Source organism: Mobula hypostoma, chromosome 13, assembly GCF_963921235.1.
Source record: "Mobula hypostoma chromosome 13, sMobHyp1.1, whole genome shotgun sequence".
NCBI lineage: Eukaryota > Metazoa > Chordata > Chondrichthyes > Myliobatiformes > Myliobatidae > Mobula > Mobula hypostoma.
Genome location: NC_086109.1, coordinates 45,975,715 through 46,003,305, shown reverse-complemented (window position 1 = coordinate 46,003,305; position 27,591 = coordinate 45,975,715). Strand labels below are relative to the sequence as shown.

Here is a 27,591-nt window from a genome sequence, read left to right as displayed (position 1 = left end):
CGACCAGGCAAATTAATAATTTAGTACTGGCTAACTATGCGGAGGGGCTTGTTCTGTGCGGTGGTGTCCTAGAGTGTTTAAAAAAAAACAGGGGCAGGAATATTCCATTCCACAGAACTAGCTCTGCACACTGTCTCAGAATCAGGTTTATTATCACCGGCATGTGATGTGAAATTTGTTAACTTACGAGCAGCAGCAGTTCAATGCAATACATAATATAGAAGAAAAAAAGTAAAAATAAATAACTGAATCAATTACAGTACTGAATAGATTAAAAATCACGCAACACAGAAATAATATATATTAATAAAAATGAGGTAGTCTTCAAGGGTTCAATGTCCATTTAGGAAACGGATGGCAGAGAGGAAGAAGCTGTTCCTGAATCACTGAGTGTGTGCCTTCAGGCTTCTGTACCTCCTACCTGATGGTAACAGTGAGAAAAGGGCGTGCCCTGGGTGCTGGATGTTCTTAATAATGGACGCTGCCTTTCTGAGACACCGCTCCCTGAAGATATCCGGGGTACTTTGTAGGTTAGTACCCAAGATGGAGCCGACTAGATTTACGACCCTCTGCAGCTTCTTTCGGTCCTGTGCAGTAGCTCCCCCCCCCCCCAATACCAAACAGTGATGCAGCCTGTCAGAATGCTCTCGACGGTACAACTATAGAAGTTTTTCAGTGTTTTTGTTCAAACTCCTAATGAAGTATAGTCACTGTCTTGCCTTCTCTATAGCTGCATTGAGATATCGGGACCAGGTTAGGTCCTCGGAGATCTTGCTTCCACAATGAGCTCATTCACTGCCTTGTAGTTTAAAAGTCACTCACTGCTTTGAATATATTGTATTTAATGGTCATCTTCTCAACTATCAGTGGTATGGAGTTTCAAAGATTCTGAGCCCTACAGTGTGGACATTTACCCTTGTCCTCTTTCTGACATGAGCCACTCTGGTTTCAGGGAAGTGTTTGATGGAGATGGAATATCGTGAGTGCTACCGTCCCCTTTGAATGCTAGAGGGAGAGCATTCCCCAAAAACATGGTGGGGGGAGGGCGTGCCAGAGACAGACAAGATAGAGTTCATAGAAGGGTGTCAAACACCTCCAGCAACCCAGGGACAATTGGTTTACTAACTTCAAAATATGTGGGTTGTCAGCTTGAAGGTTTGATCGACTTTTAACACCTCCTATTGTGAGTGATGATCAATCTTGCAAATAAAGAATTTAAACATGTACATTTTACCAAATGGTCAACATCTGCAACTGATAAGCCTGATAATTCTGTACAAAAATAGCAGCTTTCTGGCTTGGCTTCAGAAGACCCATGCTGTCCTTGAGCATAAGTAGAATAAAAGGAACGCTTGAGTTGTAGGAGTGGTGTGTTCTGGGCCCAGTTATTTATCTTATTTTATTATCAGCGACGACGGTTACTTGGAGGTTCCCCCGAGATGGCTAACCCGTTATATGGGAGAAAGGAATTCGGCCCCGGTGGCGGATCAGTGCTAAATCGTAGGCTGTTCATATTTGAACAAGAAATTTGAATCTGCAGCTGGAACGCAACTCTCCTCCTGTACGGAGTAGTCAAGGTACGCCAACACCTTTGTCGCCAACACAGGAAAGCTGCAGCGTTTTATTTTAAAGTTGCCGTTGTCCGGGTCGTGTCCCGCTCGGAGCACCGGAAAATTCGACCAAAAAAAAGGAATTCCGAGATGTGTAGGCCTGTGTCTGTGCACGAATGGTAGTGTGGAAATCCCCTGTCGCGGACCTCTAAAGGACCCCCATGTTTATAGCAGAAAGTATTGAGTATGTTGAAATGTGTGGACTGGACTGGGTGTCCGCAGACTTGTTGTTAGCGACAGGAAAAGGCAAAAGACTTGTGACTGTTCCATTTCGATATAAACACAGCGAACAGGCAAAATGTAAAAATACCCCAGTGTTTGAAAATAAACAATCACCACTCGAGTCCGAGGATGAACTCGATGTTACATACCCCTGGCACGGTTTTAACAAAGCACACGCCAAGTTACGCCTCAAGTACACCCAGCGTTAGCCGGTGCCCTGCCTGTGGAGCTTTACGCGAGCCAGAAGCGTGCAGAGGGGATGAGGGAAATGTTGATTTAAATGTCCCTAGAGCTGATCTAATAGGAGCCCCAAGAAATTGTTTCCCTCGCACTGTAGATTGGCATTAAAAACAGGGTCAGGCGGGAGACTATGTTGCTAACAGATATGTAAAACGCGCGCGTAAATTTCAAAAGTATCGGGATACAGTAGAGGCAGGGACGCCTGTTTTAATAAATGTTAGTGTAATTAAATTGCAACCTAGATTACAGGAGAATATGCGCTGTTACTTGTGTGAGAGGAGAAGAGTTAAATAAAATTGTGAGTGTTTTTCAATATTGCCAAAAGCAATTACAACATCAAAGGATTGAAGCTGTCAGGGGAATGAGAACGATACTTGTGTGAGACTTCCCGGGCTGCTCTACTCTACACTCCGGGCAATAGTGCACATTGCTTTAAAAATATTGCGATAGCTGTCCTATACACTTTGAATGTTGTTTTAACTTGTAGCTTTGTTTTATCTTTAACCAAGTTGACAGTGACCAAATTCTGGCTGATCATTACCAGATTAACTTCTGCTTAAAATTTCACTGAAGACTTTGGTTTGTAATATTACCTGTTTCATGGCTCATGTGACCCATTTGTGACTGGTAATATTTGGTTGGAACAGCATAGTTGTTGTTACTATTGGAAATGTATGGGGCTTTGATCCAATAAGCATGGTGGGATGGTGGACACGGTGGGGATAAACACGGGGACGTCGCCGCACGGTATATTTTTGTATGTGGTTAGCCTGGTCACTGGGCTCGAAGATGCTTTTGGGCCAAGGCGATTTTGAATACGTTTCCACCGCCACCGGAACTGTACACTACGCAGTTTAATTAATCCGTTCCCAGACTGTACTTCAGAACTTGTACGATTTTAATTTTGCCCGTTGGAAAATGCCGTTATAAGCCCGCGTGTAATTTTTCTGTGACGTGTTTTCTTCCCGATCTGGGAAAAAATGGTGGAAAATACACGCGAAAATGCGGCGTTTGCATTTAACTGAGGCAGCTTTCTACATTTCCTTCCCGTTCTGCTTAAACAGCTGAACCTTTTAACCTGAACAAAAGCCGGCACACTGAATCTCGTTCTGTTTAAAAAAAAATAAGAGATGAAAGTGGATATAGGACCGCTAGAAAATGAGGCCGGAGAAATAATAACAAAGGACAAGGAGATGGCAGATGAACTAAATGAGCATTTAGTAGTGTGCCAGATGTTGAAGGCCGTGAGGGAAGAGAAATGAGTGCAAGGGAGAAGGTGCTCAAAAAGCTGAAACCTCAGCGTATGTAGGTCACTTGGACCAGATGAACTGCACCCTAAGGTTCTGAAAGAGGTGCGGTAGAGATCGTGGAGGCATTAGCAATGATCTTTCAAAAATGATTGGACTCTGGCATGGTGCCAGAGGACTGGAAAATTGCAAATGTTACTCCACTCTTTCAGAAAGGATCAAGGCAGTGGAAAGAAAATTATAGACCAGTTAGCCTGACCTTGGTGGTTGAGAAGATGTAGGAGTCAATCGTTAAGGATGAGGTTATGGAGTACTTGGTTGTCAACTTCAAGTGTCTATTGACTTTTAGTACCTCTATTGTGAATGGTGATTGCTCTTACAAGTAAAGAATTTAAACATAATGGCCAATATCTGTAGCTGATAAGCCAATTCTGTACAAAAACAGCAGTTTTCTGTCCCGGCTTCGGAAGAGTGTAGGTGACAGGAGCCATGCTGTTCTCCTTGAGCGCAGGTAAAACAAAAAGAACGCATGAGTCATACCAGTGTGTGTGTTCTGGGCCCAGTTACTTTATTATCAGTAATGACAGTGATCTATTGAATTTGACAGGCATAAAGAGGAGCAAGAGAACGTTATCCTTGCTGTGCTTGGGAGAGGGGAATCTGGGATTAGAGGAATGGGAAATAGTGAGGTGTGTTCCAGGGGTCTATGATAGCCAATTTTCCAGTCTTCCCCCTTCCTTTCCAGCCCTGAAGAAGATATTCCAGCCTATCCCACCTTCCTTTGCTACCCAAAACGTTGACTGTTTATTCATTTCCATAGATGCTGCCTGACCTGCTGAGTTCCTCCAGCATTTTGTGTGTGTTGCTATGGTAGCTGACGTTCAGGGACAAGGAAATCACCTCCACAACAGATGTGTGGAAAGTGTAATAACAGAATGGTGTTTTTACAGGAGGTAATGTGGGGAAAAGGTAGATATAACATTGATGTGGAAGACTTGTATATCTGTTGCTAACTTATCCCATGAAATGAAGTGAAAGGGAAGGAAAGAAATGAGAGATGGGCCATATGAAAGTAAGAGCAGGGTGAAAATTGGTAGCAAGGTTAATTAAGCTTTTGAATTTTTAATGAGTGCTTTACAATCATTGATATACTGGAAACAGAATTGGAGGAGGAGGTCCGAGCAAGATTATTCCTCATATCCTGTATGAATTTCAATAGATGCACCTTTACTCTGGAAAGTGTGAATGGGCTTGAAGGAAATGTTGTTATGAGAATGAGTTGACTCAATTAAATGAGATTTGGTGGACGGGACTGGTTGGGTCTCTGAAACTAGACACTCAAAACTAATAATCTTCTAATACAGAACTACAAACTTTGTAGAAGTTAGAAGATCTTTTCTCAATCAGATGAACTGCTTCTTGAGTTTTACCTATACCACTGGAGATTATTGCTTCTAAAATTAAATACACCTAATCCCTTCACCTTAAAAAACATTACAGTAATTAATATTTGGTTATTGAGAGGAAATCTTTAAAATATGCCCATGCAAATGCTAATTAACTGATCACCTTTGTTTTCACTGCATTCTGATTCTGAAATCAAACTAAAAATAATCCTCTTCTTAGGAACGTGTAAAGAAAATCTATAAGATGGCATGCATTTTTATCTGGAAATTCTGCTGAAGGATTGTTCTCCTTTAAGAGTGGAATGATTAGGGAATTGTCTTACCTCACCATCTCTTACAACATTCAATATCCATTCTTCTATTTCTAGAGATGTCATAAAGAACATTGGAATAGAAGAAATGAGCCAGACCATTTAAGGTGCTTCTCAATATACCACCACATAGTGAGATAATAGCTGATCTCTGACTACTTTTTTATGCACCTTCAGCCCATAAAACTCGTTATGTAGGACTTGGCAGCATAATAGTTAAGTAATTGAACTTGGGTGGAATATTGTGGGCAGTTTTTGGCACTATAACCAACAGGATATTTTGGCTTTGGAAAGAATGTAACATTGATTTTGATAGAAGGATATTTGAGCTCACAATATTCGACATCCACCACTTTATCATTCCCTGGAAAATAGATTAATCAGATTCTTTACACATTAATTACCATATTAAAGAATTAAAATTAATGCCAAATATTATGTGCAATAGAAGATTTCATACAATAATTAAATTTTCCCAAATTCCTGAACATTAATTGCATGCCACCATCAATTTATAACTCTTGGAAGTGACTAAGTGGTAATACAAGCATCAATCCGAGAACGCAAAGTCAGAAATTGGAGGTGCAAGTGGACTTCAGATTCCTAGTAGACTGAGAATTCCCCAAAGATTGACTTGCAGGTTGAGTCAGTAATAAAGGTTAGCATTCATTTCCAGGGGATTAGAATATAAAAGTGAGGATATAATGCTGAGACTTTATAAGGCATTGGTGAGACTGCATTTGGAATATTGTGAGCAGTTTTGGGCCCCATATCTAAGGAACGATGTGTTGGCATTGGAGAAGATTCAGAAGGAGGGTCATAGACAGAGTGAATGCACAGTCTTTCTTCCATGGATCGAAGAGAAAGAGGAACCTCAGGGGCAACATTTTCACTCAGAGGGTAATACTTGGAATGATCTGCCGGATGAAGTGTTTGAGGCAGGTACAATAATAACATTACTGTAGAAAAGGTTTACAAGGGCATTGTCAGAATTCAAGGGACTGAGTTAGTTGTACCCAGCAGGAAGCCCGAGAAGAATTTGTTTGTCATATACACCAGGAAAGCAGTAGATCCTTCTACTCTACACTATTTACAGCTTAATGCCGTCGTTCCTATAGCAGGGTGACCAAAGCTGAATGTAATATGCAAAGCGCAGCCTCACCAACCAACAACTAACATGTGAAAGAAGACAAACTGCGCAAATGAAAAAAAAATTGAGAACGAGTTGTAAACGGCCCTTGAAAGTGAGCCTGTAGGTCACAGAATCAGTTCAAAGCTAAGGTGAGTGAAGTTATCCACAATGGTTGTAGGGTAATAACTGTTCCTGAACCTGGTGGTGTAGGACCCAGTGCCTAATGCCCCACTGTAGTAGTGAAAAGAGAGCATGGCCTGAATAGTGAATCACTTTGCTTTTGGATGTTACTTTGTCGTGCAGTGCTCCATGTAAATGTACACAATGGTGGGAGGACATTGCCTGTGATGTACTGGGCTGTATCCACTACTTTCCATTCCAGAGCATTGTGTGTGCATAGCAGGCTATGTTAGGATGCTTAGAAGTTGTTGAGGTTTTCAGTGACAAGCAGAAACAACGGACATTTCTTAGAAAGTAGAGGTGCATTCGTGCCTTCTATGTGATAACACCTGGAACACATCCTCTAATACATTAGCACCAAGGAATTAAAATGTCTTGGGTTACAGGTGAAAAGTGAATAGATGCCAATTTGTCACCACTTTTGATTTGGCCAACTACAGTGAGATTTGATTAGTTTAATTTATCACATATGCATGGGAAGATACAGTAAAATGCATCATCTGTGTCAAATCAAATCAGTGAGGATTGTGCTGGGCAGCCTGCAAGTGTACCAGGCATCTGGTGCCAACATAGCATGTTCACAATTCATTAACCATAACCTGTATGTCTTTGGAATGTGGGAGGAAACCAGAGCACCCAGAGGAAACCCACGCAGTCACAGTGAGAAATACAAACTCCTTACAGAGGGCAGTGGGAATAGCTCCAAGTCCCTTAAGCTCCTCAAGAAGGAGCCTCTCCCTGAGAGGTTGAATGTATTCTACGCGCAGAACTAAGTGCTGGCAAGGAAGGCACCCCTCCCCCTAGGGGAGCAGACATTCTGTCAGGCTGAAGCTGAGGTGAGGAAGACCCTGGCAACGTAAACCCATGCAAACCTGAGGAGCCCAATAATTATACCAGATCGTTTTCTGAAAGAGTCTGCAAACGGAGGTGTTGACAGATATATTTAACATCACCCTGGAACAATCCATTGTCCCCTCAATTTTCAAGGTGGCAACCATCATCCAGCTAAAGAAGGTGAGAGTAACCTGCCTAAATGACTATCGTCTGGTGGCATTAACCATTATCAGCCATTATGAAATGCTTTGAGCAGCTGCTCATGGAGAACATTAAAGCCTTTCTCCTGGCTACACCGGACCCTTTCCAGTTTGCTTATTGCTCAAATCAATCCATTGATGATGCAATAGCCTCTACCCTCCACCCTGTCCTGTCCCACCCGGAAAATGGGGTCGCACTGTTTATAGATTTCAGTTCTGCATTCAACGCCAACATACCCCAGAAGCTGGTGGGGAAACTGTCCATGCTGGGTCTAAACACCTCCCTCTGCAATTGGATATGAAACTTCTTAACAGTAAGGCCACAGTTAGTCCATGTAGGCAGGAACATCCCTCATTCCATTACGCTGAGCACTGGCACTCCCCAAGGCTGCGTGCTCTGCCTATTGCTGTTCATACTGCTGACAGATGACTGTGTCGCAGGATTCAGCTCAAAACATGTCATCAGGTTTGCAGATGACACAACAGTAGTTGGCCTTATCAAGAATGATGATGAGGTGGGGTACAGAGAGGAAGTGGAGCGGCTGGTGGATTGGTGTGAGAAAACAACCTAAGCCTGGACATGGATAAGACAAAGGAACTCATTCTGGACTTCAGCATAGTGCAGGCAAAGTATACCCCTCTGCAGGTCCATGGCTGCTGCAGAGAATTAAGTGCACCAAGTTCCTGGGAGTTCATGTTATGGATGACCTCACCTGGTCCCTTAATATCACCTGCCTGAACAAGAAGACACAGCAGCACCTCTGCTTCTGCAGGAGATTGATGCAAGCAAGGCTCCCAGCCCCCATTGTAATTGCATTTTACAGGAGCACCATTGAGAGTGCATCTCCATCTGGTATGGGAGCAATTGAGCATCGCACCAGGAATCGCTACAAAGGACTGTGAGAACAGCTGAGAGGATCATAGGGGCTTCCCGACCATCCATCAGGACATTTACCAGGAATGCTGCATATGCAGGGCCCTTAGTATTATTAAGGATACCACCCATCCATCCAGCATCCTCTTTGACTTTCTACCATAGACAACGATGCACAATGCATAAAAACAAGAACAGTCAGGGTGAGAAACAGTTTCTTCCCCCAGGTCGTTAGGCTTCTGAACTCCTGCTCACATCGTATTCAAAGTGTCACTGGTTAATCTGTTGCATACCTTACAATATTTAATTTTAATGCACTTCAATTTGTGATTTATGTGTGATTCATCTGTAGATATTATCCTTACTTTCATAAGTTATTGTGAGTTATGGGCTTTACACCATGTTTCAAAGAAACATTGTCTTGTTTCTATATACTTTATATATGTTATATACATGTATGTAGTTAAATGACAATAAACTTGACTTGACACCTTCCTGCCTACCTTATAACTCTCAAGAGCCCTGTCTGATCCCTGCTTTCTAAACCTTAAATGTGCTTTCTTCTTTCTCTTGACTCGATGTTCCACATCTCTTGTCAACCATGGTTCCTTCACTCTGCCATCTTTTCCCTCCTCCTTTGGGATGACCCTTTCCAGAACCCCCAGCAAGTGTTCCCTGAACAGCCTTCATATTTCTGTTCACCTTTTCCCAGTTTGCATTCCCAATGCCTGCCAAGTAGCATCATAATTTGCCCTCCTTCCCCAGTTAAACACTTTTCAGCTCAGTCTGTTCCTATCTCTGTATAAGGCTCTGCAAAAAATCAGGGAGTTATGGTCACTGTTTAAGAAATGTTCACCCACTGAGCTGACCTGATTTATTGCCTACTACCAGATCCAGTATGGCCTCTTTTCTAGTTGGCCTGTCTACATGTTCTTTCAGGAATCCTTCCTAGACAGCTGAAGTCACCCATGCCGACAAGCTTGGTATTTTTGCGCCTTTGCAAAATCGGCTTCTGATCTTCTCAATGACTCTGCTGCTTTTGTGGGGTTGCTTCCTTCTTGTTTATGACTTCCAGCCATACTGACTCAGATGATGTATCTATGATATCCTCACTTTTTGCAGCTGTAGTACCATCCCTGATTAAGAATACCCCTCCCCACCACCTCTTTTATTTTCCTTGGGCATGTTCACAGGAGACTCTACAGAGGAAAAAAAATAAAAATTAATTTAACATATCTGCCGTTTCTTTGTTTCACACAGAAGTTTCATGGAAACGTAGTAAACCTACAGCACAATACAGGCCCTTCAGCCCACAAAGCTGTGCTGAACATGTCCCTACCTTAGAAATTACCTAGGCTTACCCATAGCCCTCTATTTTTCTAAGCTGCATGTACCTATCCAGGAGTCTCTTGAAAGACCCTATCATTCCGCCTCCACCTCCACAGCTGGCAGCCATTCCACGCACTCACCACTCTCTGCATACTACAACAACAACAACAACTTACCCCGACATCTCCTCTGTACCTATTTCCAAGCACCTTAAAACTATGCCCTCTCATGCTAGCCATTTCAGACCCGGGAAAAGGCCTCTGACTTTCCACATGATCAATGCCTCTATCATCTTGTACACCTCTATCGGGTTACCTCTCATCCTTCATTGCTCCAAGGAGAAAAGGCCATGTTCACTCAACCTATTCTCATAAGGCATGCTCCCCAATCCAGGCAACATCCTTGTAAATCTTCTCTGCACTTTTTCTATGGTTTCCACATCCTTCCCGTAATGAGGCAACCAAAACTGAGCACAGTACTCAAGTGCGGTCTGACTAGGGTCTTATACAGCTGTAACATTACCTTTTGGCTCCTAAACTCAATCCCACAATTGAAGGCCAATGCACCATATGTCTTCTTAACCACAGAGTCAACCAGCTTTGAGTGTCCTATGGACTCAGACCCCAAGATCCCTCTGATCCTCCACACTGCCAAGAGTGTTACCATTAATACAATATTCTGCCATCATATTTGACCTGCCAAAATGAACAACTTCCCACTTATCTGGGTTGAACTCCATCTGCCACTTCTCAGCCCAGTTCTGGATCCACATGGCAATGTCCCCTTACATCCCATGCCTCCTTACATTCTCAATAAGCCTTGCATGGGGTACCTTATCAAATGCCTTGCTGAAATCCATATCCTCTCAAAATTCACTTTTCTTCCTGTTTATGAACTTTTTAGGTTTTTGCTGTTGGGTCCTAAAAACTTCCCAGTCCTCTGACCCACCCGCCCTTGTTACTTCTTATGCTCCACTTTTCAACTGAGCATGATCGTCCTCCTTTGCTAACCGCAGATTGCACTTTTGTTGTTGTCTTTCCATTTACTCTAAGACAGAATAAATATTTTGCTCATCAAAGAGTGGCAGTCATAATTATTCTCTACAATTTGGGTTTGATATAACCACAGCAAATCTATACATGTTTTTTCTACTTCTCTTTCAATCAATTTCTGCAAGGCAACATTCTCCTTTTCACTTGTCCTTTCCAATGCATTGTATGCACCTGGAATTCTTCATTCCCCTCAAGTGAGGATTTCCCTTGGACATGGTTGATATGGCCCTTGGCTCTGTTCTACTTTCTCCACATCTGCGGTACAGCTGAGGAGGTGGAGACTATGGAGCATTGGAGAAAGAGGACCATATTGGCACAGCAATGTGATGGAAAAAGCATGAGATGAGCTCAATGATATGAATGCTAACTCTTGTTTCGCTCTCCTCTAATGGCGTCACACCTGCTAAGTATTTTCAACACTTGATTTATTTCATAATTCCATTTGCACAGTACCTTCTGAGTATAAAGCCTAGTCTCCTTTGTCTCTGTTGTATGTTTTCATTGTTAGCTAAGCTGCACCTCAGATCCTGAAAGAATCAAACTGATGAACCTGCAGCAGGCTAATCTGTCAAAGCACAATGGGCTCATTCAAATAAATAGGAGAAACCTGCTTTTAAAAAATAAGTAAAGCCTTGCATTTAACCTCAAACAAGAGAAAATTTGCAGATGCTGGACATCCAAGCAGCACACATAAAATGGTGGAAGAACTCAGCAGGCCAGGCAGCATCTAGGAAAAGAGTGCAGTCGACATTTTGGGCTGAAACCCTTCAGCAGGACTTTTCTTCCAGCATCTGCAAGTTTTCTCTTGTTTGTGATTGGATTCTACAGGTATATTTAAGAGCAAAAGGATAGTGAGGGATAAAATTGGCCCTCTTGAAGATCAGAGTGGTGGGCTATGTATGGAACAAAAAGAAACGGGGGAGATCTTAAATGGGTTTTTTGCATCTGTATTTACTAAGGAAACTGGCATGGAGTCAATGGAAATAAGGCAAACAAGTAGTGAGGTCATGGAACCTATACAGATTGAGGAGGAGGAGGTGCTTGCTATCTTGAGGCAAATCAGAGTAGATAAATCCCCAGGACCTGACAGGGTATTCCCTCGGACCTGGAAGGAGACTAATGTTGAAATTGCAAGGGCCCTGGCAGATATATTTAAAATGTCGATATCTATGGGTGAGGTCCCGGAGGATTGGAGGATAGCTCATGTTATTCCATTATTTAAAAAAGGCTCTAAAAGTAATCTGGGAAATTATAGGCCGGTAAGTTTGGTGTCGGTAGTAGGTAAATTATTGGAAGGAATACTGAGAGATAGGATCTACAAGTATTTGGATAGACAGGGACTTATTAGAGAGAGTTAACATGGCTTTGTGCATAGTAGGTCATGATTAACCAATCTATTAGAGTTTTTCGAGGAGGTTACCAGGAAAGTGGATGAAGGGGAGGCGGTGGATGTTGTCTACATGGACTTCAGTAAGGCCTTTGACAAGGTTCCGCATGGGAGGTTAGTTAGGAAGATTCAGTCGCTGGGTATACATGGAGAGGTAGTAAATTGGATTAGACATTGGCTCAATGGAAGAAGCAAGAGAGTGGTAGTGGAGGATTGCTTCTCTGAGTGGAGGCCTGTTACTAGTGGTGTGCCACAGGAATCAAAGCTGGGTCCATTGTTATTTGTCATCTATATCAATGATCTCGATGATAATGTGGTAAATTGGATCAGCAAATCTGCTGATGGTAGAAAGAGTGGAGGGGTAGTGGACAGTGAGGAAGGTTTTCAAAGATTGCAGAGGGATTTGGACCAGCTGGAAAAATGGGCTGAAAAATGGCAGATGGAGTTTAATATAGACAAGTGTGAGGTATTGCACAGGACAAACCAAAGTAGAACATACAAGGTAAATGGTAGGGCACTGAAGAGTGCAGTAGAACAGAGGGATCTGAGAATACAGATACAACATTCCCTAAAAGTGGCATCACAGGTAGATAGGGTCGTAAAGAGAGCTTTTGGTACATTGGCCTTTATAAATCAAAGTATTGAGTATAAGAGTTGGAATGTTATGGTAAGGTTGTGTAAGGCATTGGTGAGGTCGAATTTGGAGTATTGTGTACAGCTTTGGTCACCAAATTACAGGAAGGATATTAATAAGGTTGAAACAGTGCAGAGAAGGTTTACAAGGATGTTGCTGGGACTTGAGAAACTCAGTTACAGAGAAAGGTTGAATAGGTTAGGACTTTATTCCCTGGAGCCAAGAAGAATGAGGGGAGATTTGATAGAGGTATATAAAATTATGATGGGTAGAGATAGAGTGAATGCAAGCAGGCTTTTTCCACTGAGGCTAGGGGAGAAAAAAACCAGAGGACATGGGTTAAGGGTGAAGGGGGAAAAGTTTAAAGGGAACATTGGGGGGGGCTTCTTCACACAGAGAGTGGTGGGAGTGTGGAATGAGCTGCCAGATGAAGTGGTAAATGCGGGCTCACTTTTAACATTCAAGAAAACTTGAACAGGTACGTGGATAAGAGGTGTATGGAGGGATATGGTCTGGGTGCAGGTCAGTGGGACTAGGCAGAAAAATGGTTCGGCACAGCCAAGAAAGGCCAAAAGGTAATGTGCTGTAATATTCTATGATTCTATGGATTATTACTCCGTTAAGTCTCTTCCAGGGATGCCTGCCCTGACGTTTAAATCTTCAGTGCTGTCAAAGGGTTTCAGCCCAAAAGGTCGGCTGTACTCTTTTCCTAGATGCTGCCTGGCCTGCTGAGTTCCTCCAGCATTTTGTGTGTTTTTCTTGCATTTAACTTCATTCAATTAGTTTAAGCATTTTCAGATATGAGTTGTGTGTGTGTGTGTGTGTGTGTGTGTGTGTGTGTGTGTGTGCAGTTTGATTCCAAATGTAAAATTAAACATTCTTTACTAATGATTAAATAGCAAAAAAATACTAAATGCTGTAAATGCAAAAATAAAAGCAGAAATGCTGGAAATTATGAATGAAAGGTTATCAAAATGAAATATTAACTATGTTTCACTCTCTCCACCAATGATGTTTGACCTGTTGCATATTTTCTGTATTTGCATAATTTATTACATGATCGGCTATTCTGTTCTGGAGCATGTTGGAACACAAGTAAATCATGATCACATTGTTGTTCTTTCTCAACTGTGTCTGGGAATCATTGTTGTTCAGGCTAGAGGGCAGATAGTGTCATAGAAAGAATACTACTTCAATAGTGCTGCATATCATTTCCTTGCTAAAATGACAGTCAAATTATGTCCTCAAAAATTTGGAATGGACTTTAAACCCACATCCTTCTGGCTCAATGAGTAAAGTGAAACTTATGAGTCAATGTGACATTGAGCCAAATATGATGGAGAACTGTTGGAGAAGGCTAAGTCTCTGTAAAGAGAGAGAATTTTTATAACTTTAATTATTAGCATCATAGAAAGAGAGGAAGGACCCCTGAAGGCCTATATCCATGTGTATTGCTCAATGATTCTAATTAGTAAGAAGATGGGGAGACTGTGGAAAGTTGGATAGGACAAAGCTTCTTTATGAACTGAGGCTAAGTTTGGATATGGCAGAGATGGAGGTGCAGGGTTAAACTTAGAAATGGATATGTGAGTTTAGAGGTAGTGTTTATAGAAGGGATGATCTGTGGACTATTCAAACTGCAAATATCACATCTTTTCTCTTTTGTTGCAGACTAAGGAAAATCGTGAGTATGTTTAAAATTTACAATCTTTTCAGGAACAGGCCAGTAGGGACTGGTGTGCTAGATGTTTGGGGTAGGAGTGACATATACAAGGAAAGTAATTTTTGAACAATTGAGATTTATGGAGAATGGAATGTGGGAGGTTATCCTGGAGAACATTGGAACACATGATCTGAAAAGGACATGGGTGCAATTTTCAGCAGCAGATGTGGTAGGGGAGCTGGGGTGGAGAGAGGAGAAGACTGTTGACTAGTGACTAGTTCTAATGTTGGAGATGGCGTGTGTCACGAGCCCAGAGTAGGATAGAATGGTGTTGTCCCATTCAGTAAAATGGCAAGTGGGGAGGGCATTGGAGTTTGTGGAAGGGATAACATTCAGCTGAAGGACATTGTGGTTCAACTCAAATTTTAGTTTGACTGTGCAGGGGTTGAGAAAAGTGAAGGGGTAAGTCTGTGCATCAACTTTTGGGTCTATGTCCTGCTGAAATTGCAGATCCTTTGAGTTCACAGGATAAAGGCATGCACTCAGGGTCTGACCTGGCTTATTAGCTTCAGGAGGGTGTCAAGCTGATGTTCAATGTTTGGATGTTTTCTAAGTATGAATTATATGCGAATTATTCCCTAAAGAGTTACTTGTACTCCTTGCTGACATATTCTGTATAGCGTGATGATTATACTTGACATAGAGTTTAGCATTCTTCTCGAGTTTAGCATTTTAGCTAATATCTGGCCATATAGTCAGCTGGAATAAATCTCAACAGTGATCATTGAAGATAGTGATCCATGTTGTAATGAACCAGTCAAAATGCAGACATTTCAGCAACTTTCGCATCAATTGTATGTTTTATTTGTCAGAGTTAAGTGAGAAAAATCACTTTGGAACATGTAACAGTTTAGAATACTACATACATATGCATTTTATTCTGTTTTTGTAAAAGTATTCAGTTCTAAATTGCTGAGAGTTGTACATGGATTTTTAAATTGTTCCTATACTCTTGACCTCACAGTGGATAAATTGCTGGTATTATGCGTGAAGTACTTAGAGCAATTTTAGGAACTTTGAGGATACTGTAGGAATACACACACATTCAGCAATCAGTTTTTCAGTTAAATGCTATTATCTGCTTTGAGGCAAAAGATTTTAGATTTAGAAAAAGTTGCAATAACATTGAGGAGATAATGGTAGAGGGAAATTTTTTTGTCTGAAACCCATACTTGACTAAACCTGTCTTCTGATATTCCCCAGCTATTGTAAGTCATAAGGAGAGTCTTCCAGGAATAGAAAGCAATACCATAAGTACCAAACTAAATTCCAGTATGCCTCCATATACTATACATCTTCATTATTCAACCCATCTGTAACAGGCCATTTGGCCCATCCAACCCATGCAGAACCATTTAAACTACCTACTCCCATCAACCTGCACCAGGGCATAGCCCTCCATACCCCTACCATCATTGTACCTATCCAAACTTCTCTTAAACGTTCAAATTGAGCTTGCACGAATCTCTTGTGCTGGGAGCTTGTTCCACATTCTCACGACCTTCTGAGTGAAGAAGTTTCTCCTCGTGTTCCCCTTAAACTTTTGCCCTTAATCCATGACCTCATACCCAACCTCAGTGGAAAAAGCCTGCTTGCATTTACCCTATCTATACCCCTCATAATTTAGTATACCGCTGTCAAATCTGCTCTGAACCTTCCATGTTCCAAGGAATAAAGTCCTAGCCTATTCAGTCTTTCCTAAATAACCCAGGTCCTCTAGGCCTAGCAAAATCCTTGTCAATTTTCTCTATACTCTTTCAATCTTATTTACATCTTTCCTGTAGGTAGGTGACCAGAGCAGCACACAATACTTCTCACCAACATGTTATACAACTTCAACATAACATCCCACCTCCTGTACTCCGTTCTTTGATTTATGATGGCCAATGTGCCAAAAGCTTTCTTTATCTACCTGCAGTGCCACTTTGAACAAATTATGGACCTGTATTCCCAGATCTCTTTGTTCTACAGAACTCCTCAAATCTTGACTGTTCACTGTGTAAGACCTACCCTGGTTGGTCCTACCGAATTGCAATACCTCCTACTTGTCTGCATTAAATTCCATCTGCCGACTTAAAAAAAATTTTAAAAGCCCATTTTTTTCTGCTGGACTAGATCCTGCTGCAAGTTTTGATAGATTTCCTCGCTCTCCACTACACCCCCAATCTTGGCCTCATCTGCAATTTTGCTGATCCAGTTAACCACATTATCTAATTTTTGCTTATTTGGACCAAATTTCTTTACATACTATTAACCTTCCTCAGACTGTAATTTGGTCACATTGTAAGGAATCATTAATAAATGTTCTAATAATCTGTCCAAGTGTTTTACTGGTATTCCATTGTGTATAACTGGAGACTGAGAAGCACAAGATGTAGCTTTTGTCCAACAGAGAGCTATTTTCAGGACCTATTTGAATCAAGTTCAAGTTTAATTGCCATTCAGTCATACAGGAATACCCATGAATGCAGCCAAACAAAACAGCATTAGTCTGGGGCCAAGGGCACATATGAGAGAGCAAGCACATAGAGTAGAATATAGTCACATGAACAGTATATAGTCCAAATCCCTGAATCCATGAATGTTGCAGCAGTCTGCAGTCAACCACAATCCAGCTTGTCTTCTGCCAAGTGAACCCTGGGGGTGGGAGGGAGCTGCAGCACCAGCTCGAGCCTGGACACTGTGCCACACCACCTCTGTTGGAGTGCACTGACTACAACACCTCCCCCAGGCAGCTGCAAATAGACAGCACCCCGGCTTGAGGCCTGGTTCTCACTACGACCGAGGGCACATCTGCCCCCACTATTCACCAATAAACCAATGAATTGGACTTGCAGCATTCCATGCCACCAATGTCCAATGGGATCTTGCCATCGCAAGTAAAGTGACTAAAACGATGATTTGCTGTTAGACAGTACACGGCCCTCGTGTATCGACACCTCTCTGTCACAGGCAGCATCAATGTCCAGCTCCTTCAGTTTCTCCACCAACGAGCAACTCTCTGATGGGGCAGACCTGCAGTGCCTTAAGTTCTTAATGTCCAGCAGGGACTTGCGATTGTAAAAAAAAAGTTTAAAAGAGACAATAACACCTTTGGTTGATCCTGTAGAAGCCGCTACCTCCGAGCGCATCGCCATCTTCCTAGAATAATGTTGTGGCCATTACAGAAATAATAGAATTTTTCCATAGAAAATAATAGCCAGTTAATCTACTATTAATTGCACAAACCCTGAACATCTTAGATCAGATATGCACTCTTCTGGGGAAAAAATGGCAAAAAAAAATGTTAAAACAGACCTGAAAGGATTCCATCAGAATAGTGAGGCATGAGCTTCTGTTTTTTGATAGTTTGCAGCCACTCTTGATGGCCTTTTGTAGTCTTTAGATAAGCTTTGATAGCAACCCATTTAATCCCCACGAGCATTTTCGCCATTTCAGATGTTAGATTGACAGGTCTATAATTTCCAGGTCTGCATTTCCTGCTCTAACATCCTTCATTATAATGATCACCAAAGTTCATTTTTTTGAAATGTTTGAACTATGAGAGGATCTGAAGGTATTGGAACAGTTGTTCCATGCTCCCAGCCACCTATGATGTATATGCTCAGAAACAAAAGGATCAACACTTCTAAAGGCCAAACTGGTGGACAGCTGGTTGGCCTGTGTATCATACATCCTAATCGTACGTTAGCTTTCGGTCTCCCTAGGGTGCAAAGTTTGAAGGTAGCTGTAGAAAGAATGAGTATACAGTACTCATACCTGAGTCCTTCACACAGTACTGTGAAATGGAGAGCGAGTTTGTAAATCTGGTGGGGAGAAAAGGATGTTGGGAATGCCGAGGGTGGAGTGCTGTGGGAGGGGTATGGAACAAGTGGCAGAGAAGGAGTGCTGGGGGGGGGTGGGGGACTGTGACATGGATACATACACACTCAGCCCGGAGTCTCCAGTTAAGGTCAATTGATTCCAAACAGTTAATCATTACACGATGTCTTTCTGGTGCTTCTGGCTCCCTTCCCATTTTCCCAACCATGATCCCCTCCTTGCCCCCGTCCCACTCAGAGTTCATAATAAAGACCCATGTCAGGAACAGGATTATCATCGCTCACATATATCATGAAATTTGTTTTTTCTGTGGCAACAGTACAATGCAATACGTAAAATTACTACAGTACAGTGCAAAAATTTTTAGGCACCCTAGATATTTATATCTATATCTATGTCTCGGTACGGTAGTGTAAGTAAACACTGAGGTTTGGGTTATTAAGACATACTAAAATTTTAAAGGTTTGTTGGTGTGGGTGCAGATTTGATGTTTCCCCTGCTTGAGGAGTCTAGAACTAAGAGTCACAATCTTGGAATAAGGGATTGGTCATTTAGGACTGAAATGAGAAGAAAGCTCTTCACCCAGAAGTTGGGGTTTCCAATCTGGGGTCTACGAATCCCTCGGTTCATGGTAGGGGCCCATGGCATAAAAAATGGTTGGGAATCCCTGACCCAGAGACATCCTACTGCAGGTACATTAAAGCACTGAAGAGATACCACCAATATTCTCCTTGAAAAATCCTCCTACCCACTGCAAGATAAATGAACCAAAGTCTATGTTTTCTCCTAGACCAAGACTCCCAGGTTCCCACAAGCAAACTTTGGAGGCAGTCTGCCCAACCGCAGGCTACCTCCAAAACAGTCCCACTATTCTGAACTTTTTCACAGCAAGTATTTACTAGGAATTGTACAGGAAATGATTCAACGATGTTCTCAGGGCCTCCTTAAAAAACTGTAACATTCCCTGGCCAATGCCAACACAAAGTGGAGGAGCATTCAAGACATTCTTGTTGACATCATCGAATAGAGACACTGGGAGCACACAGGAGCCCAGTGTAATTGGAAGAAAGAGTGGACCAGCCCCCAAATGCCCACCATCCCATGCAGATAAGCATACCTTACTCATCTGTGGCAGGGTCTGCAGATCCTTCATCTGCCACCTCAGCATCCCACAGGATTGGAGCGGAGGCAGAATGTCATAAGAAGGAATCCAACTGAGGTTTGTGTCCTAGTCAACCGTTGCTGTCTATTGGCAGAAGGATCAAGGCAAGAAATAGCTGAGCACCATTGAGTGCTAAAGCAAGTGCCCAGGAACAGCAATTAACTGCTCTCTGTTAGTAATTAATTTGGTTGTAAACATCTGATCAGGTTTCATTGCCTGAATCTCTCTGCCTGCCTATCTCAGTATTAAAATTCTAATTAGTATTAACAGAATGTGTGATAAATAAGGATTCAATGGGACATTATATTATCTATAATTGGATTGTTTTGAGACTTCTTTTAGTGACTGGATATGCCTGGGAAATGTTCTACATTGGAGTGAAGATGCCAGTGACATACACTAGGTGCACTGGGATAGATTTAGTAAATGGCTCTGGCTCACAGGTCAACTTTGGCTGGGTCCAATGTCCTTGGCCACATTTCGATAGCTTCTAACTAAATTATACAGACACTGACCTGGATAAGAGACAGTGTAGCGCAAACACGAGGAATTCTGCAGATGCTGGAAATTCAAGCAACACATATCAAAGTTGCTGGTGAATGCAGCAGGCCAGGCAGCATCTCTAGGAAGAGGTACAGTCAGCGTTTCAGACCGAGGTGCTTCATCAGGACTAACTGAAGGAAGAGCTAGTAAGAGATTTGAAAGTGGGACGGGGAGGGGGAGATCCAAAATGATAGGAGAAGACAGGAGGGAGTGGGATGGAGCCAAGAACTGGACAGGTGATTGGCAAAACGGATATGAGAGGATCATGGACAAGGAGACCCAGGGAGAAGGAAAAGGGGGAGGAGGGGAAAAAGCCCAGAGGATGGGCAAGGGGTATAGTGAGAGGGACAGAGGGAGAAAAAGGAGAGAGAGAGAAAGAATGTGTGTATATAAATAAATAACGGATAGGGTACAAGGGGGAGATTGGGCATTAGCGGAAGTTTGAGAAGTCAATGTTCATGCCATCAGGTTGGAGGCTACCCAGACGGAATATAAGGAGTTGTTCCTCCAACCTGAGTGTGGCTTCATCTTTACAGTAGAGGAGGCCGTGGATAGACATATCAGAATGGCAATGGGATGTGGAATTAAAATGTGTGGCCACTGGGAGATCCTGCTTTCTCTGGCAGTGTAGGTTTGGAATGAAATCACTTATAAACTCTTGAGCATTCCTCTTTCACTTGTATTGTTCTTGACTTTGATTAAGTATTGAAGATGCCCAGGGACTCTGATTGTTGACTGCCTATTGACATCGTTCAGTGGAACTTCCATGGCTGTATGGCCCTGATGCATCAATTGTAGTCTTCTACTTCTGCTTTTGGTATTTACCATCCAGGTAACCCGTGCAGTAGCAGCATAACACAAGTGCTAATTAGAGGCTCTTCTATCTCCCAAAACAACAGAATTAATGATCTGATTTCAGACTAAGCAAATATGTGCAGATCAGACAGTCACAGCATGGATGTTTAGGTGTAAGCAATGAGGAAGATAAAGGAAATTTTAAATACTCTATTCATATGAATTTTCAATAGACACTCATAGGACTGCAAATAGGCTGACATTAACAAAAGTGAATGTGGGCTGACATTAACAAAAGTGAATGTGGGCTGACATTAACAAAAGTGAATGTGTAGATTTGAAGAAAAAATATTGTATCAGAATACTGCTGTTCTTAACCATCAAATTAGCCAATATCTTTAGAAGATCTCTTTCTCCAAGTCTACCCTCTCACCTCTTCAGATGAGCCACTGTATCCCTTTCAAGTTATCCATCCTTACAATCTAAAAGCCTAATTTCCAACCAGTACTGGTTAGAACTTAGAAAACCTACAGCACAATACAGGCCCTTTGGCCCACAAAGCTGTGCTAAACATGTCCTCACCTTCAAGGTCCTAAGAACTTGTACTCCCTCCTTAATCTCATCACCTCTTTATCTTTCTTTCCTCCCTGAAGAAACCCAGCCCATTCAACATTTGGTTAACTGTCCCAGAATGGGTCAATATTTGATTCCCAAGTACTTGACAAAAAAGTAATATTTTTCATTTTAATGACATGATATTTTGATGCTTTTATTGAAACAAATAGCTGTAAGTTCTGGTACATACGTAACAGTTTCAAACAATGGTGATGTAACTCTTTTGAAAAGGTTGATGATGTTCTTTGTACGCCAGTTATGTTATTATACACAAGTGCATGAAGTCATCTAGGCATCTTTAATATAATATCTGGTTTTAGTGCCACTTGAGTTAAATTTTATGGAATACTCTCTGCACTATTGGCCACTCAGAACTATCTACTTGTTTTCAAAATGATATCTTGTATAGAGTTTTATTTGTAGTGGGTATCCTACTACTGCGCTCCACACCATCCAGCATCTTACTGATGTCCCTGGGCCACCCTCTTCAGGCCAACTTGTAGTCTCCCCAACCTGCAAGTCATTTTCCTGACCACCCATCTCTCTCCACCTAATGCTGTCTGATCATTTTCTTAATTCCCATTTAGTCCCTGTCGTACTGACTCCTCATTAACTTAACATTTGACCCCGCAGTCCAACTTCCAGCCCTCTGGTTATCTCCCCAAATCAGCTTTTTTGGGGGCTGCAGGACACTGCAGATGCTGGTATCTGGAGCAAAATATTAACAGCTGGAGGAACTCAGCAGGTTGGGCAGCATCTGTGAAGGAAAATGGGCAGATGATTTTCTGGGTCAAGACCTTTCATCTGCTGCCTGACCCACTGAGGTTCTCCAGCTGTTTGTTTTGTTTTATTTTACTCCAATATGATACTTGGGCTAAGAGGATTAAGTTACAAGGACAGCTTTCACAGAATAAGCTTTTATTCCCTTGCAGATTTTTACTCTCAAAGTTAAAATATTTTATCAAGAAAATAAGAAATATTTATCATGATGGATGCTTTGACTTTCTCCCTCCGCGAATTTATTTTACTCAGAGATCTAGTTGTATGTTTACACTCAAGTGTACACACACACACACACACACACACACACACACACACACACACACACACACACACACACCAAAAGCAATCTTTAAAATTATATATACTGACTGCGCTCTGTTCCCAATTCAGCAAAGATATCAATTTAAACCCATGCTTCAGGGAGAAGTTAAGGCTTTCAAGCAAATGTATGAATTGTAGGATTAAAACATATCTATCTTTTTAAACTTATAGATCCTAACTTGTGACATTGGAAATTATAGTTTCTAAATGCTTTATGTTCCCTTAATATAGTCCCTTGCAAGGTTGCCTTATAAGCAATAGGGCCATTTTATAAACAAGAGGGAATCTGCAGATGCTGAAAATCCAAGCAGCACACACAGTTTATGCCATCTTATGAATGTTCAAATGGAAAGACATTATTAGATCTGGAAATGATGTTATCTGGAAGTTTCATTGGAAATCAAGAATGAGGTACAAATGTTCTGATTACAGCAGTGTTATTAGTTGTTCATTGTAGTAGAGGTGAGACAGGATCAACCTGAACCAGAAAGCAAGGCAAGCAACTAAGGAACAAAAGAACTTGAGCAAATCTTTTAGTCATAGTCATAGTCATACTTTATTGATCCCGAGGGAAATTGTTTTTCGTTACAGTTGCCCCAACCATGAATAGAGTATAAATATAGCAATATAAAACCATAAATAATTAAATAGTAATATGCAAATTATGCCAGGAAATAAGTCCAGGACCAGCCTGTTGGCTCAGGGTGTCTGACCCTCCAAGGGAGGAGTTGTAAAGTTTGATGGCCACAGGCAGGAATGACTTCCTATGACGCTCAGTGTTGCATCTCGGTGGAATGAGTCTCTGGCTGAATGTACTCCTGTGCCCAACCAGTACATTGCGTAGTGGATGGGAGACATTGTCCAAGATGGCATGCAACTTGGACAGCAGCCTCTTTTCAGACACCACCGTCAGAGAGTCCACATCCATCCCCACAACATCACTGGCCTTACGAATGAGTTTGTTGATTCTGTTGGTGTCTGCTACCCTCAGCCTGCTGCCCCAGCACACACAGCAAACATGATAGCACTGGCCACCACAGATTTTCCTGTTATTCTGCAACCTGGTCTGAATGAGTTTTAATAAAATAAAACCTGTTATCAAATTCTCCCTAAGTCACACTTCAGCTTTGCAGACAAAGAAACTCCAGAAGTTTAGAACCAAATGTATCACAATTTATTACAGATGTAACTAAAATCTTACAAAAAATGGGCGATTATACAAATATATAAGTAAGCGCTAAAGGAAGCTAAACTACAAGGAGAAACAATACAAACAACAATCTGCACCCTACTCCAACAGGCTCTTTCTCACAAGAAAAATTGAGAAGATATATATTTTCGACTTTTACAAGAAGAATGGGCTTCATCAACACATTCTTTCAAGAAGACTTGGGCCAATGTAAACTTGAAAATATTAGAGGAAGTGTTGTAGACAGTGACAATTAATTACTCTATGGGATAATATTATTTATGGGCTGCTAGCCCTATGGGGGTATGTGGAAAGTAACCAATTTCTTCAAACTCTTGGAGGAGTAACCTTGGGGAGATAGACCTTAGAAATTTGGTAGAAGCTTTGCACAGTTTCCCTTCAAATATAATTGGACAAATGGTAAAGTGCATATAATAATGTAGCAGGAAACGACTTGATAGAAATGGCTTATTAGGTTTTACATTCAGGTATTTATTTGGTATCAACTGGCAAAGATTTATTTAAAATAATCACTTTTCCATGTTGTATCACTTGTATATAAAATGCAATGATTGTATACTCCACAGACCTGGGTGTTTTACAGTTCTTAATTCTCCAAAAACTTCACTGCCTTCGGGCATAGATGTGGTATAGAAAAAATGGCAACAAGTAACAGTTTGCTGTGTAATTATAGGCTGGCTTGTAGCATTACTCACTGGGGTTTTATAAATGTAAGATTATATGTAGCTATGCTTGTCATGGATTGTTAGCAATGGAAATGAAAGGCCAGGAGTGTACTTGTAAATTGATCTACAGCTGTCAGGAGGAGGAAAAAGGACGGGAGAAAACACAGTTATTTTATATTGTGAAAATTGTTGAAGTTCACTTAAAGAAATACTTCTATCCACTAAAGAATTTTAGTGATTTCTTGTATAAAAGTGTGCAACCATGTATTGTAAGATATGCTATGCAGTAACATTTGTTGCAGTTTGTTTTTTAAAAGTGGTGATTCCTGGTTGTTACATGATCAGTTTAAGATCAGTGTTTCTGAAAAATACAAAGAGTTGGACAGCTTCATCTGCTACTTAACTCACACAAAAGTCAAATAATGCTGATGACAGAAGCCTGAATACAAACAGACAGTCCTATGAAAATGCAGCAGATTAAGGCTACAGCGGGAAGTGACCAACACAGGAGTGACTGCAGATGCTAGAAATTTTGAGCAACCGGAGGAACTCAGCAAGTCAGGCAGCATCTATAGAGGGAATAAACAGTCAATGTTTCCGACCGACACCTTCAGTTTGCATTTCATAATGATGACCTGGAGTAACTTAGAGACGTACTGCAAGTGCTTTGAAGATGATTGACATTGATAGTGGGGTGTTAAGCTGCCAGTGTGCCACTGGCCAATAAATATTTTGTTCAACTGCTGGCCCAAGCAAAAGTGAGCAGTGATAATGATATGAAATTGTTGAGCACAATATTGATCCCAGAATTTTAAAAAGCCATGGATGAGTTTGGTATGTTTTTTGACTCTTTTTATGAACGTAACTAGCAACACAATATATATGTAAATCTCTGGTAGCTCTGAGAGTTTTTAAGAGTAACATAGACTCCAGTTTGTGTTTGGAGTTACATGTAGGCTACAGTGGCAGATTCTCTTCTCCGAAGAACATTAGTACAATACACCAGAGTAATGGATAGTTCATTACCCAATCAACAAGGCAGAAATGTATTCAATTTACTTACCACAGTTGGATTTGAATTTCAACTTCTGGTTGCAAGTTTATTTCATAACTGCAACAATGCTAGATTCAGAATTATTAAGTGATGATAGGTTGATATTAAAGGATTTTTTTTCTGCTGGCTTGGAAATCAGTTAGAATAGGGGTGTAGACTATTTGAATATCAAAAGAGAAGAACATTGGAAAAATACTTTTTTTACAGCTGGTTAATAGAATAGTGCATTATCAAGATTATGTCATCATTGAAAATAATATAAACAAATGTAAAGGAAAGAAATGAAACTAGAGTAGATGCCTTCCTCTGAATTATCTCAATCACTGTAAGAGAAATTAGCTATTTTTTCCACAGCAATTTTTGTTATTGTCTCATGAAGTTCACTGAAGTAAACTCAGGGTTTACTCAATTCTGCTATTTCTGATATTGAATGTTGTGATGGTGGTATTAGAAGGTAAATATTAAAACCAAGAAAGTCCAACAATAGATCTGGATTTTTCTCCTTGACTCAACCTTAACTTTGGATGCAGCAGGAAGAGGTATCCCTAGCTTGTATGTGTTAGTGGAGGAACAATGAGTTGAGAAAAGGAGCATCAATATTTATAGCTCACACAGATGATTTAGTGTGCTCCAGAGTGAGCAGATCTCATACATAGGATGAGTTCACATGATAGCTCCTGAGGTCACTGTGGATGAGAGTCAAATCCAGTTTGTCCTTGCCTTTGTGTCCAGGAGGTTATGTTTCCACTGATTTGCCTAGGATTGGAATTGTATTTGTACAAATAATAATTGATAATTGTATTTTTGTTATATTTTTAAGGTAATTGGTAAATGAATCTAGTGGGGTTCGAGAGGGGGACAGATGATGAAGAGTAATTATTTAACTCAGTGAGTTATGGAATGTACATGCCCTGAAAGGTTAGAGTTAGAGTTAGCCTATAAAATTGGTAAATATTGTGAAGGGAGTTTGATGGAGACATAAATGGGGAAAAAAGTATGAAGAATGTGTGGACTGGAATTAATTAATGGTTCTTGAAATATTTGGCACAGACACAATTGGCTGAACAATCTCCTTCAAAGTTTTAAGACTCTCTGATTTACTGTTACAAGCAATAAGGCTCATCTCAAATACTTTTTACAAGGATCTAAAGTTTGTTCTATCAAATCCATATAAGTAGTATCAACTTTTCATTATTTCCCCTTTTCCAGCTCCATCAAACTGACTGAAAAGAATGCACTTAAACAAAATCTGTTCTGTAGTTCAGAGAATCACATAAAGTTAGCAGAAATGTGAAGATAAAGGAGCATGTGAAAATGGATGGAGTCACCCATTCAGTCCCTCAAACCTATTCAATATTATCATGGCTAATCTGCTCCAAGCTTACTTTCCGGTGTCAATTCTGCAATGCCCTCAATTCCCTAAACTTTACATTTGTCTACTTTCTCTTTAAATACCCGCAATGATCTGGCCTCCACAGCACCCCCTCCCCCCTCAAGGTAGAGAATTCCAGAAATTCACCATCTTCTGTGACAAGAATTTCCTACAGACCTGTTTTATATGATCACCCCCAATATTAAGAGATTCTCTCATTTGTAGAAAGGGTCTTTTAAGAGACTCCTGGATAGGTACATAGAGCTTAGAAAAACAGAGGGCTATGGGTGACCCTTGGTAATTTCTAAAGTGAGTACATGTTTGGCACAGCATTGTGGGCTGAAGGGCCTGTATTGTGCTGTAGGTTTTCTATGTTCTATGCATCTCAACGTCATAAGACCTTAAAACATAGGACCAGAATTAGGCCATTTGACCATTGAGTGTACTCCATAATTCAATCATGGCTGATTTATATTCCTTCTCAACCTCATTCCCCTGCCTTCTCCCCTTAACTTTGATACTCTCACTAATAAATAACCTATCAACTTCTGCTTTAAATATGCCCAAATGACTTGGCCTCTGCAGCCATTTGTGGCAATGAATTCCACAGTATTAACCACCCTCTGGCGAAGGAAACTTCCTCATCTCTATTTTAAAGAGACATCCTTGTATTCTGAGGCTGTGACCAATGGTGCTACACCCTCCCATCCTCTCTACTGTATCCAGGCCTTTCAATATTCAATAAATTTCAATGAAATCCTCCCTCATCCTTCTAGTGAGTATAGGCCCAGAGATCTCCAATGCCAACATCCACTGTGGTTATGGGTCCCAAAACTTGTCATGATATTTGAACTGCTGAATATAAGAC

The 27,591-nt window shown here is 41.1% G+C and overlaps 1 protein-coding gene across 2 annotated transcripts in view; it reads left to right on the top strand.

Moving 5' to 3' along the window:
- The first annotated feature begins 512 nt into the window (after positions 1 to 512).
- LOC134355568 (signal peptide, CUB and EGF-like domain-containing protein 3) overlaps positions 513 to 27,591 on the top strand; it is a 502,690-nt gene continuing 475,611 nt past the window's right edge. The window contains exon 1 of one of the 2 annotated variants that reach the window (XM_063065615.1): positions 513 to 530. The gene's annotated coding sequence lies outside the window, so the exon portion shown is untranslated. Of the gene's footprint in view, positions 531 to 1,352; positions 1,578 to 27,591 lie in introns of those variants that run through there. The other variant, XM_063065614.1, reaches the window with a different exon arrangement.